General features: G+C 37.5%; 1 protein-coding gene across 3 annotated transcripts in view; it reads right to left on the minus strand.

The window, feature by feature from the left end:
• Positions 1–12081, minus strand: part of LOC109407819 (ribonuclease P protein subunit p25-like protein) — a 606744-nt gene that overhangs the window by 511333 nt on the left and 83330 nt on the right. The window lies entirely within an intron of this gene.

Genomic DNA, 12081 nt, shown 5'->3' on the forward strand with positions numbered 1-12081 from the left:
ACATTCTTGGATGACCACGCAGCATGCCATTTGCCGATATAGGTCCCTCCAGCCCAACCGTTCAATTGGCAACTCATTCATGGTAATAATAGGTCAACGTACACCGAGAAAGACATATGATGCAATAATAAAAACCCAACCAAGTAGTTTCCAAATGGATACCTTCAATACAAACGTGTGCTTAAATTCGGCAACGTCATGATGAATCACGAAGCACCGAGAAAATGTGACCACCAAAAGTGTGAGAGAAGAGCACTGGTCGTGTCGGTGCGAGAGCATCAATCCATCCCTAGTACACGGTCAGAAAATTCACTCATTTTCGAGCTAAAGTGGGACAACTCAAAATTGAGTAAATTTTTTTTCCAGCGATAGCGCTGGCCCAAGTGCGAAAATCTCATCAGTTTAAGCCGTATAATATTCTTGATGATGCGAAGAATATTATACGGCTTAAACCAGTTGGGTTTTTGCACTTGGGCCAGCGCTATCGCTGGAAATGCAATTTACTCATTTTTTGAGCTGTTCCAGTTTAGCTCAGTTTTGTGTGAATCTTACTCATTTTAGAGTAACATTTTCTTAGCGTGTAGGCGGCGAGGCGATGGCAACCCGCGTTGTTACCAAGTGATCTCCATTGAAAAGCCACCTCCTGTGATCATGTGAGTTCTGATTCCGGAACGGCAAGTGACTCACACCTTAAATACGTGATTATGCTCACATCATTCAGAAAACGGGGTCCCTCCTTTCGCAAGGTTTTCTGGCGATCCATTTTGCACATCCGTCGCCGCCGTGCCTACTCTGGCCCAGGTTCATTCATGCCTCACGCGGTGTGATGACGTTCATTTTCATTGATGAAAAGGTAGAGAAGCAGACGAGAGGAATGGTGCTAAAAGAGAGTTCGCAAAGAGACCAAACTCGTGGTAAGTTTTTTATCTGATGATCGCGAACATCTGTCAGCCGGTGTGTGTCGGTTGCGTGGTGACAATAACCTCGCAGAATCGGTGAAATTGGATAACATGATGCAATTCAAACGTATGTTGTGGTATCTCTGATTAGCGACATAATTGTGTGGATTTGTTGGATGACCATTGTAGATGTCATTCGTAGGATAGGTAGTAAGTTGACACTAATCGTAGACACATTAACCCGTAAACACCCAAATAAACACCCGGGATGATCTACTTTTGGCAGAAATGCAATATCTTCTTTGTTTCAAAACATTTTACTTTGTTTTTTTTTTTATAGTCAAGGGGAATAGTTGTGCTAAGTAATGAATAGTACCTCCCCCCTTTTGCCGAAAATACGTGCCTTTTTTGTATTTTTTAGAAATTCTTCATGTTTTTGCTCAAATTTCATCGTTTTGCTAATCATCAATAGTTTTCACTGATCCTTGACATGCAATGTATCACTACCCATCGTAGTCTGTTGAAGTTTTGATCCCAAAGTTATTCTAAGGCCTCCAAAGTACTCCTAAGTTTTTATCACAAATCCAACATCCTATACCAAATTGTATACACGATAAATCATCACAGAACATAGTCTACGGTGCCCAGAAAACTTCAAAGCACTCCTAGAAAATTCATGGTACATGATCTAGGTCATGGTTAAGATCTACAACATCTACCATCATTTGTGTTGACTCTGTTCAATAAATTCAGCCACGTTGATGTCCACTAGACCTCGCATGGCCACGAGCAACTCGATATTGTGGTAGTTGGACATTCCCTGAAATACAAATGGCCTCCAAAACACTTTGAAGTTTGGGTTACGATATCTACATACTGTATTATGCTTATATTGTAAAAACAATCGTGAAATGTAGTCTATACTGCTTATGGAGCCTCAGTGCACAACTATAATGCTTTTGGTACATTCATGGGATATTCCAGGCTTTCCAAACTATTTTGGAATTAGGGTATGAGTCGCAATATTTGTAAATCTAATGATATTTTTATTTTAGCGAATGCTCGCGGAATATAACCTACGCTACTCTTAGAGCCTCGGAGTGCAATTCTGATTACTAAGCAACATTCACTTGGTGATCTAGATCATCCAAACTATTCTGAAATTGAGACATTCAAGCTCCACAAGCTCTACTCTTGAATCTCTTTACTTTATCGGAGTAGTTCCTCCTAAAATCCTTCAGGAATTCCTCCAAGACCTTCACCAAGAATTCCTCAAAGAATCTTTCCAGGTATTCCTGTAAGAATTTCTTCCAATAATTCCTTCAGGATTTTTTCCAGAAATTCCTCGAAAATTCTTCCAGGAGTTCCTCCAATAATTCAACCATAAATTCCTACAAAAATCCTTCCAGAAATTTCTCCAAGAATTCATTCGAGATTTCCACCAGTAATTTCTTCAAAAATTTCTCCAGATATTACACTAAAGATTCTGCAAAGAATTCCTCAAAGAATCCCTCTAGGTATTCCTTCAAGAATTTCTCCAGGAATTCCTCGTAGACTTCTCCCAAGTAACAATCAGCATGCCTTGTAGATTTATTCATGTTTTATCCTGGTTTTATACGAGCATGTGAAAAAGCTAGTTGTTCTATATTAGTTTTATGTGATAGTTTTTTACTTTGCACCTTTGGCATTCCATAAAACTATCATACAACTCCTGCTATAAACATCGTCATTTAAAGACTTGTAAGTGGCCATGAAGTGGTGTTATCACTAATTATATGCCATTTCAATAAAACTTGCATTTGCGGTTGTTGTCGGAGAGATTCCACCAAGAAATTATCCAAGCATTTCTCCAGGAATCCCTCCGAGAGTTAGTCCAGGAATTCCTCCAAAAGTTTCTCTATGATTTTTTCCAAGAAGCTCTCAAGAAATTTCTTTAGAAATTCCTCAAAAAAAATCTCCAGAAACCTGCAGGAAATCGTCCAGAAATTCTTCCAAAAATTATTCCAGGGATTCATTCAAGATTATTTTCAGGCTTTTCTCTAGAAATTCCTGCAGGAATTTGTGTAGAAATTTTCAAGGAATTCCAACATAAATTACTTCAGGAAATCTTCCAAGAACTTCTTCAGGAATTCCTCGAAGAATTCTTCCAGAAATTCCTCCAGGGATTTTTAAAGATTTTTTTTTCAAGAAATCCTCCAGAAATTCCTTCATGATTACCCACAGGGTCCTTCTGGAGTTCTTGAGTAATTCCTCAAGCAAACACTCCTGGGATTGCCCTACAAGTTCGTCAAAGAATTCGTTCAGGCCTTTCCTCAGAAATTCCTCAGAAAATAGTTAAGGAATTTCGCCAAAAAATCCTTCCAAAATTCCTCCGGGAACTCCTTCAGGAATTACTCTTGGAATTCCTCCAGGAACTCTTTCAGGATTTTTTTTAATAAATTCTTCTTGGAATTATTCCACCAGGAAGACCTCCATGAATTCCAAGAATTATCCAGAAATTCATCTAGGAATTCCTCCAAGACATCTGCCTAGAATTCTTCCAAGAATCTCTCCAGGAGTTCCTCAAAAAAACCCCTACAGAACCTTCCCCAAAAATTTCACCATTGGTCTTCTGCAAAGAATCCCTCCAGGAATTTGGCCAGAAATATCTCCAAGGATTTTTTCAAGAAATTCCGTCAAGAATTCATCCAAAAAATCTTCCAGAAATTCCTTCATGAATACTTCAAAGATTCCTCAAGAAACCAGAAATTCCTCAAGAAAATACTCCCGGGACAACCCCAGGGATTCCTCCGAGAATTCCTTCAGATAATTCGCCAGGATCTACTCCAAGACTTCTTCCCAGAACTTGTCCAGGAGTTACTCCAAGAATTCTCCCAAGAATCCTAAGGACTGTTCAATTTATAAAACGGACAACTTTACAAGGCTATAAAAAGAAGACGCGTAGCTCAAATTTAATCACCCTTGTTTCGTTATTCAGTACATCATCTCTCATTATGGTAACCATTTTTGAATCGAATAAAAATAGTTTTATTTTATAGAAAATCGGTCAGGTGTTAAATGAGGTAAATTTTTCGATCGCTGAAAATTGAAAATATATATCAAATTACTGTTTACATATGGTATATCGTTTTTAATATCAGAAAAGTATGTGCCATGCTGTAGCAGCATGAGTAAAAAACAATCTGGCGAAATTTAAACTCATTTGGAAAATTAGTTGTTGAGATATTACAGTCTCAAGTGAGTTTCGATTTTTTGAATAAAATTCAATTGTAAAGCAAAAAGAATATGAAAATATTGAATAAACATTTTTTTATGCATCCAGTCGAAAGTAGGAATAATGTGGTTTTGAATGCAGAAAACTGCTTCTTAATAGCATTGCTGGTTTGGTTACTGTGCACCATTACAGGCACAGGAATCAAAACAGTTTCGTTCTTTGAAGGTTATTCCAAATAATAATGCAACCTTAGGAAAATTTTGCATAACAATGAAGTTGGAAATAAAAACTTTACATCCGGTTATTATTAAATGAGGTGTTACAATAACATAGGACCAACTTTGTTGAAAATAAATAATCTTAAGATTTGCTAGAGTCGAAAATCTCCACCAATGGAGCAAAAAGTATGCAATTTTTTACTATGACCACCTTATGGGTTAAATTTTTGATGAATAATGCTATTAAAAGTTAATTTTTCTTCTGTGTCATCCAGAAAGCAATATTCTACTACTCTGGACAAATTTTTAGCCAAATCCATTGTGCTATTGCAGTACAGGACTTAAATAAATATTTTTTTAATAATTTCTATGAAAACAAGGCAACTCACAATATCAAGCTGGAGGCTGCTTGATGCATTATTACTGACCAACTATTGAGCTTTACCTTTAGTAGAATAGTATAAGATTCCATTACATTACAAACTTCAAGAAAATGTGCATGTTAAGTATGTGAAAAGTTATGACGATTTTTAAGAAATGGGGTTTTATTGATGTTTTACGAAAACCGCTTCAGTTATTCAGTAAAGAACATTTTGCGTTATGTTATATTTTTCCTACATTTGAGAACAGCTATAGAAAGTAATGCAAAAAACTGATAATGATTTTATTGAAAAATAAAAATGATATCGCACAAGCAAGTTGTCTGTTTTATAAATTGAACAGTCCTTATCTCCAAAAAATCCTCCAGCACTTTTTTAAAGATTTTTCCCAGTTTTTCTTCCAAAACTTCTGTAAAGAAATCCTCCAAGAATCCGTCCAGGAATTCCTCCAGAATATACTTCTGGATATATGCCAGAAATTCGTCCAGCAAGTATTCCAGTTATTCAGGAATTCTCCAGGAATTTCTCCAGGATTTACTCTACGAATTCCTTATGGAATTTCCACAGGAGTTCTTCTAAGTCTTGTTCCGGAATACTGGAATACTCCATGAATTCCTACAAGATATATTTCAGGAATTCCTTCAGGAAATACTCCAAAAATTCCTCCAGGAATTGCTCCAGCAATTTCTCCAAGAATTATTCCAAAAAGTACTCCAGGAATTCCTACAAGGTATATTCCAGGAATTCCTCTAGGAACTACTCCAAAAAAAAAAATAACTTCGTAAATTTTTCCAGGGTAACCTCAAGGAAATCCTTCAGGAATTTCTCTAAGAATTCCCCAGGATATTCTTTTGAAATTCCTTCACAAATTACTACATAAATTCTTCCAGAAAGAACCCCAGGAATTCCCTCAGGATTTCGTCTAGATATTTATTCAAGAAATTCTTGAATAAATTCCTGGAAAAAATCTTGTGGAAATTCTTGGAGGAATTCCTGCAAGAATATTCCAAGGAATTCCAGGAGAAATTCCTGGAAGATTTTTTGAGGATTTTCTTGAAAAATTCCCAAAGGATTTTTTCCAGGAATTATTAGCAGAAATTTTTAGGTGATTTCTTGAATACTGAGGATACTTTTAATGACGTGCCTTTCAATTTCATATTGAAAGTCGCATGACATCACGAGCTACCTCCAATGAGCTATAGGCTCTCTTTACGCTTATGCGTTTTACAGTGTCCTTTTCAGAACACTGATTGAACCCGTTGTGGTATGGGCTATGAGCTCTCGTTGCGCTTATGCGTTCATTCCCTCTTCTAGGGTACCTCTTCCTACTTCATCACCTTTCCCTTTCCTAATTCCCATCCCTTATCCCATTCTCCCTCAGGTAAATGATGAAATAGGCTTATATGTATGGCGATGGTACAAATGTCCAAAATGGAGGATAACGTGCCTCTGGAGCCGGCCTTCTGATACCTGATAATTCTCGGAACCGGTTTCTAGGGTACTGGAAAAGTGGCCAATTCTCGTTGATGATCATGCCGTGCGATATATCGAAATTTACAGAATTTTGAGGTGCATACATCATGTGGCGAATTCTCATGTTTTGTATGAACATGCAGTGTGGCTCACCAAAATTCGCAGAACTTCATGGATAACTCATCAGTTATCAAGCCAGCAACTGGGGATAACTTTGTCCAACTGGTGGTCCCAAAACTGGTTCGGAATGTGGTCTATGCAATATGAATATCTATCGATCGGGCTCGATGAGTAGAAGTCGAAAATCGATATTTGACGCCATTTTTAAATCCGATGGCGGACCATAATCTAAGATGGCGGCCATGGAATGGTAGTTTGTGCTATGATACCATGCAATATAAATATGGATATCTATCGATCGGGATTAATCAGTAAAAGGGTAGAGGATCAGGGTAAAGGGTAGGGTAGAGGGTAGGGTAAACGGTGAAGTTGACGGTTGGGCAGAGGGTTTGGGTGAATGATAGGTTGAAGGGGATAAGGTAGAAGGTTAGAGGGTAGAGGGTTGGATATTGAGGGTTTCTTTCAGCCTTGCAGTCTTCGGTTTGCAATCAAAACAAGATCAAAACGACATATGTTCTCTACAGGGTGCAAAATGTTCAAAGTCGTTGACTGAAAACAACACGAATTTGAATGATTCTGCACTAAATATTCAAAACAAACATTTTCATTTTCGCCCTCGCTCTTCACACAGGCACTCATTTCGTGATCATTGCATATGAAGCTGATCGAGAAACATCTTCAAAATTACCCACGTTTATGGCTACGTTTTCCACCAAAATCACTCCACGACAATCAAATGGGACAAGAACTGTGTAAAGCACCATCAAATGTAATCGACAAGTTAATATTTTATCAGCAGATTAACACTATGTAACTAGTTTACAAATATTCACTGACTTTCATTCAGTTGACAAACGAGTATCGAGCAGCTGACTATGAATATGCACTGTTTCTGTAAGTTTTGTGTTTACCTTTGTAGTTTTCCCTGTCTAATTTTAATATGTACAATGTCCAATTTCAAATAGAACCCTTGAAAAAGATGGCATAGACCATCGAAACGTCGGGCATAGAGAACCAGTGCGCAAAATTTGCGAACAGACGCGGTGAAGTTCACCGGGCGGCATTTCATTCACTTGCCTGCATATTTTGCGTACCGGTTCTCTATGTCCGACGTTTCGATGGTCTATGCTATCTTTTTCAAGGGTTTTATTTGAAATTGGACATTGTACATATTAAAATTAGACAGGGAAAACTACAAAGGTGAACACAAAACTAACAGAAACATCGTTCTTCGTCTGGTGGTATGGAATGCACATAGAATGTAGTCAGATTATGGACAAACTTCATCAATTTCCTACAATTTTACAAACAATGATGAAAACAAATAATTTTTCATAACATTTAGGAAACTACTAACTATTTTATATCCCGAAAAACTAGGAAGTTTTGTATGGTGGGTCACTATTTTTTTTGACACTAAGCTATTCTAATTTTAAACCGTCAATTTGATTCTAGTCAGAAACCTGTTAAAATGTTGTATGCAAGTTCTGTGGGTTGAAATTTCCTATTGGGTATCATTGTCGTTAGTGTTGGTATTGTCAGTTACCTGTCTATGCAAACCGAAGACTGCAAGGCCGAAGGAAACCCTCAAGTCCAAGAATCAACAGTCGATAGTATCCACAGAAAAAGGGTAGGATAGTGAGTAGGATAGACCAGGGATGGCAAAAATACTTTTTTCTCTTTTCCGTTCATCGATACTGGCAGTAAAATAAAAACAAAACAACGGCAGCACCAATACCATCAGACGCCGCGCCGACGGCAGTCAAGCAGACGCTTGATGGTTTTCGCTTCCCCACGAAAACATTTATGAGCAGTCATGCTGAGGCGGGTGATTGCGAAAAGTGTCAAATATTTTCAACTGCTAATAACTCACTTGTTTTAATAAATAATTTAAATCGATTTGCACAAATAGCTAGAGCACACTCCTAGCTTTGTGATGCATGTAAATAAGTTTGTATGGAAGCGGTTTGAAACGCAGAAAAATGCGAAAACGGGAGAGACAAAAATTTTTGTCGTCGTTGTGCTCGAGTACTGGCGCTCTCGCGCTTGGAAACCGTTTCGAGGAAGAAGGCTGCAGGAAAAAAAATGTTATGACATTTATTTTTCGAACAGTTTGAGTTTGGCTGGGCCTATGATGTCCGTGTGGAAAAATGTCAAATGTACAGCCGGTAACCGTTTTTTCCAGTACATTTCTCATCCCTGGGATAGACTGATAGAGGGTAGACTAAAGGGTTAGGGTAGACGGTAGAGGGTAGGGTAGACGGTACGATTAAGCACGGTATACAGAGTATGGTGAAGCGTTAAAGTAGAGCGTAGGGTAGAAGATAGAGTAGGATAGAATAGGGTAGACGGTAGGGCAGATGGTAGGGTTCAGGGTTATGATAGAGCGTAGAATAGAGAGTTGAGATAGAGGGCAGAGAAGACGGTAAGGTAGAGGGTAGAGAGTAGGGTGAAAAAGTGAGATGAGATTAGATTAGATGAGATTTTCTCGAGATACCTTCCGGATTTTTTTCCGGGATTTCTTCAGGTATTCCTCTCGAGATTCTTCCAGGATTCCTCCCGGGATTCCTTCAGATGTCCTGTCTGAAATTGCTGTAGGGATTGCTCCAGAGATCTCTTCAGGGATTTTTGTAGAGATTGCTTCAAAAACCCTGAAATGATTATTTTAGTTATTCTTTTCGGCATTCCTTCAGGGATTCGTACTGGAGTTCCTTCAGAGATACCTTCCTGGATTCCTGCTGCGATTCCAAAAGGGATTCCTCCAGAAAAAAAATATGAAGGAATATAAGTTTCTGCCCAGAATTTTTTCAGGCAATTCTAGATTCTCTCGGTAATCGTGCCGGAATTTCTAATGGGATTCTTTCAAAAATTCTTCCCGACTTTTTTCAGAAAATTATACAATAATTACGGTTCGTGCAGGAATTCCTGCTCAGCTTTCAGCCAGATGTCATGATCCATCTAAGGATGCCATCAGGTATTCTTTACGAGATTCCTTCAGGAATGAGTTAAGAGATTTCTACTTTAGAAAATCCTGAAAGGATTGTTTCAGAAATTCTAGCCAGCATTTCCAGGGTTGTTACGAGAAGTGTGGAAAAAAATCCGCGCCAAATCCGCGCGAGCAAAATTTGAATCCGCGCCAAATCCGCGCGATACTGGAAATTAATTCACGCCAAATCCGCGAGTTCCCTAAAGTTTCATTTTTCTACAGTACGTATATATTAAACATTAAATTTGAAGTCTACAATAGTGTATGAAGAAAGGCCACTTTCAACTGGAATGGGCTATTTGAGTGGGCTAACTTTGATTCGTTATTCGATTCGAACACTTTTTGGGGCTTACTTTTGATTCGTAAATTAACGCGGCTCATCTTAAATGCTTTGAAGACAGTTCTGTCAGAACTTAATTTTATATGTCAGCAATATTCCTTCAAGAAATTTTAGCAAAACCGCTGTACCAATCTACAGAGCATTCTTGGATAAATCTCTCAGAATCCGTTATCCAGAAAAATATACCAAAAGATTCGTAAGGGGTTAATTTTTTAATTAACTTTGAGATTTATTTTAGTAATGTCCGGAGAATCGCAGTGAGACAATCAAGAAAGAAATTTTAGATAATATTCTCCAGAAAGAATACTATAGGGTCTGTTAGGAACCATCTATATTTATTGTATTTACCCTACACGAATTAGGTCTCTTCCTCCGCAATTATACTACTAAAAATGTCTACAACAACATTGGAGAAAATTCTGGGAAAATTCCTGAAAGACAATTTGCAATTTTTTAAAGATTTTTTGCTGATATAAAATTCTTTCAGGATTTTTTTTCTCTAGGAATTTCTCCAGTTGTTTGTTCATGAAGTTTTTTCAAAATCCCACAGGGTTATTCTCTAAAGTATTAATTATTAATTTTCACCGGGATTGATATGCATTTTTTATAAATTTGCTTCATGCTGCCTCAACAGATTTTCCTAAAATGACTTAAAGATTTTTACTAGAAATGCCTCTATGGACCACTCTGAAAAATCCAACGTTAAATCTATTATTACGGGAACTCTTCTAGTGGCTTCCAATGGGTAGATTACTTTAGCCATGGATTTCTAAAATATATTACAAATATTATAAATTCTTAGAAACAAATACTATTGTTTTTTTATTAACTTGCTGGCTTTGTAGTTACGTGTATGATCATATCCGTAATGAAAATCTTGGGGAAATTGTTGCAGAATTTCTCTAAAGAAATATTTTGTAGAATTTCATCCAATTTCATAAGGTATTCCAGTAATTCAGAAGAGCTTTACCTGATAATTCAGCTAAAAATTCTTAATGTTTTGTTCGAAACTCTTTCGAGAATAGTCACCAGCAAATTCTTTCGATATTACTTCAGGAAATTATTGAAAATTTTCAGGCATTACGAAACAAATCACTTGATATTTCTTATGATGATAATGCTTTCACCCAAAAAAAGAAAAAAAAATATAGAAAGTCCATTCACAAAGATCTTAAGAGTAAAGTCGGAAGAGATCCTTAGACGAATTCCGGGGATGCACCCTGAAGAAGATCCTGGATGATTTTCTGGGTTTTGTTATGGAATTTTTAAAAAGTATTCGGGGTAGAGCTCGAATTTTGGTTCATTCCTGTAAATGCAATAGATACTATATGTTATGTCAGATGATCATTTATAAAAGTGAGAGTTTTTTTTACAAACTTTATTTAGCAGGCCTATACGCCCAAAAGCTTAACGAGGCCGAAATACTATTTACATTTTTCGTTAGGCGAATTGGTATCACAGCCCTGAGAGAGTTGTTGCATGTTTTACTTGAATAGGGTATGTGTGCCATCAGTAATCTCACGCTCCCATATTCATCCTATTTGAAAACAAGCGATTACGGCACCGATTGATTCCGTTCTTTAAAGAACAATACCCTATGTTGTAAAAACTAATTATGCAAAATGTAGTATATTGCTACGACAATATACTACACAGTAACACAGTAACTGAGCTGGTTTAGTTCAAAGCTTTCTAGATCCTTATTGTATTGAATTATTACTGAAACATATTGCCAAATATCCAAAGGCTCTATGATTCATATCAACGGGAATAGAAGCAGTAAAACTCTCAGTATTGTCACATGCAAAATTCACAGTAAAAAGTACGTCGAAGGGGTACATCAATCGCTGGTTGGTAGATAAATAGAATGAAATCTCACACAACAAAAATATAATGCAAATCAGAGTAAAACCACATAGTAAATTTACATAACGGAGCAGCAAAACCAATTCCGCGCAAAATCCGCGCGAGGGTCGAATTCTAGGGTCAAATCCGCGAAAATCGCGAAATCCGCGAAATTCGCGAAATCCGCGCTGTTGTAACAACCCTGCATTTCTTCATGGATTTCTGCTGCAAATACTTCACAGATTCATCCTAATATACTTTCAAAGAGTTCTTTCGAAATATATTCAGAGAATCCTGGTGAAATTCTTTCGATATACGTGCGGTACAGGAATCCCTGCTGGCTTCTCGAAAGTTTTTAATGCATTCTTATCGGGATTTTCACAATAATTTCCCCCGGGATTGCTTCTGGGATTATTTCAGGGATTCCAACCAAGCTTTCAGCGGAGATTCTTCTCAGGATTCTACCAGATATGTATGCCTCCCAGAATTCCATCAGGGAATCTACCGGGATTGCTATAGAAAAGCTTGAAAGAGTTCTTTCAAGTGTTCTAGTCGGCATTCCTTCAGTGGTTACTGCTGGAGTTCCTTCGAAGATTCCTTCCGGGA

This window comes from Aedes albopictus, chromosome 2, assembly GCF_035046485.1.
Source record: "Aedes albopictus strain Foshan chromosome 2, AalbF5, whole genome shotgun sequence".
Taxonomy (NCBI): domain Eukaryota; kingdom Metazoa; phylum Arthropoda; class Insecta; order Diptera; family Culicidae; genus Aedes; species Aedes albopictus.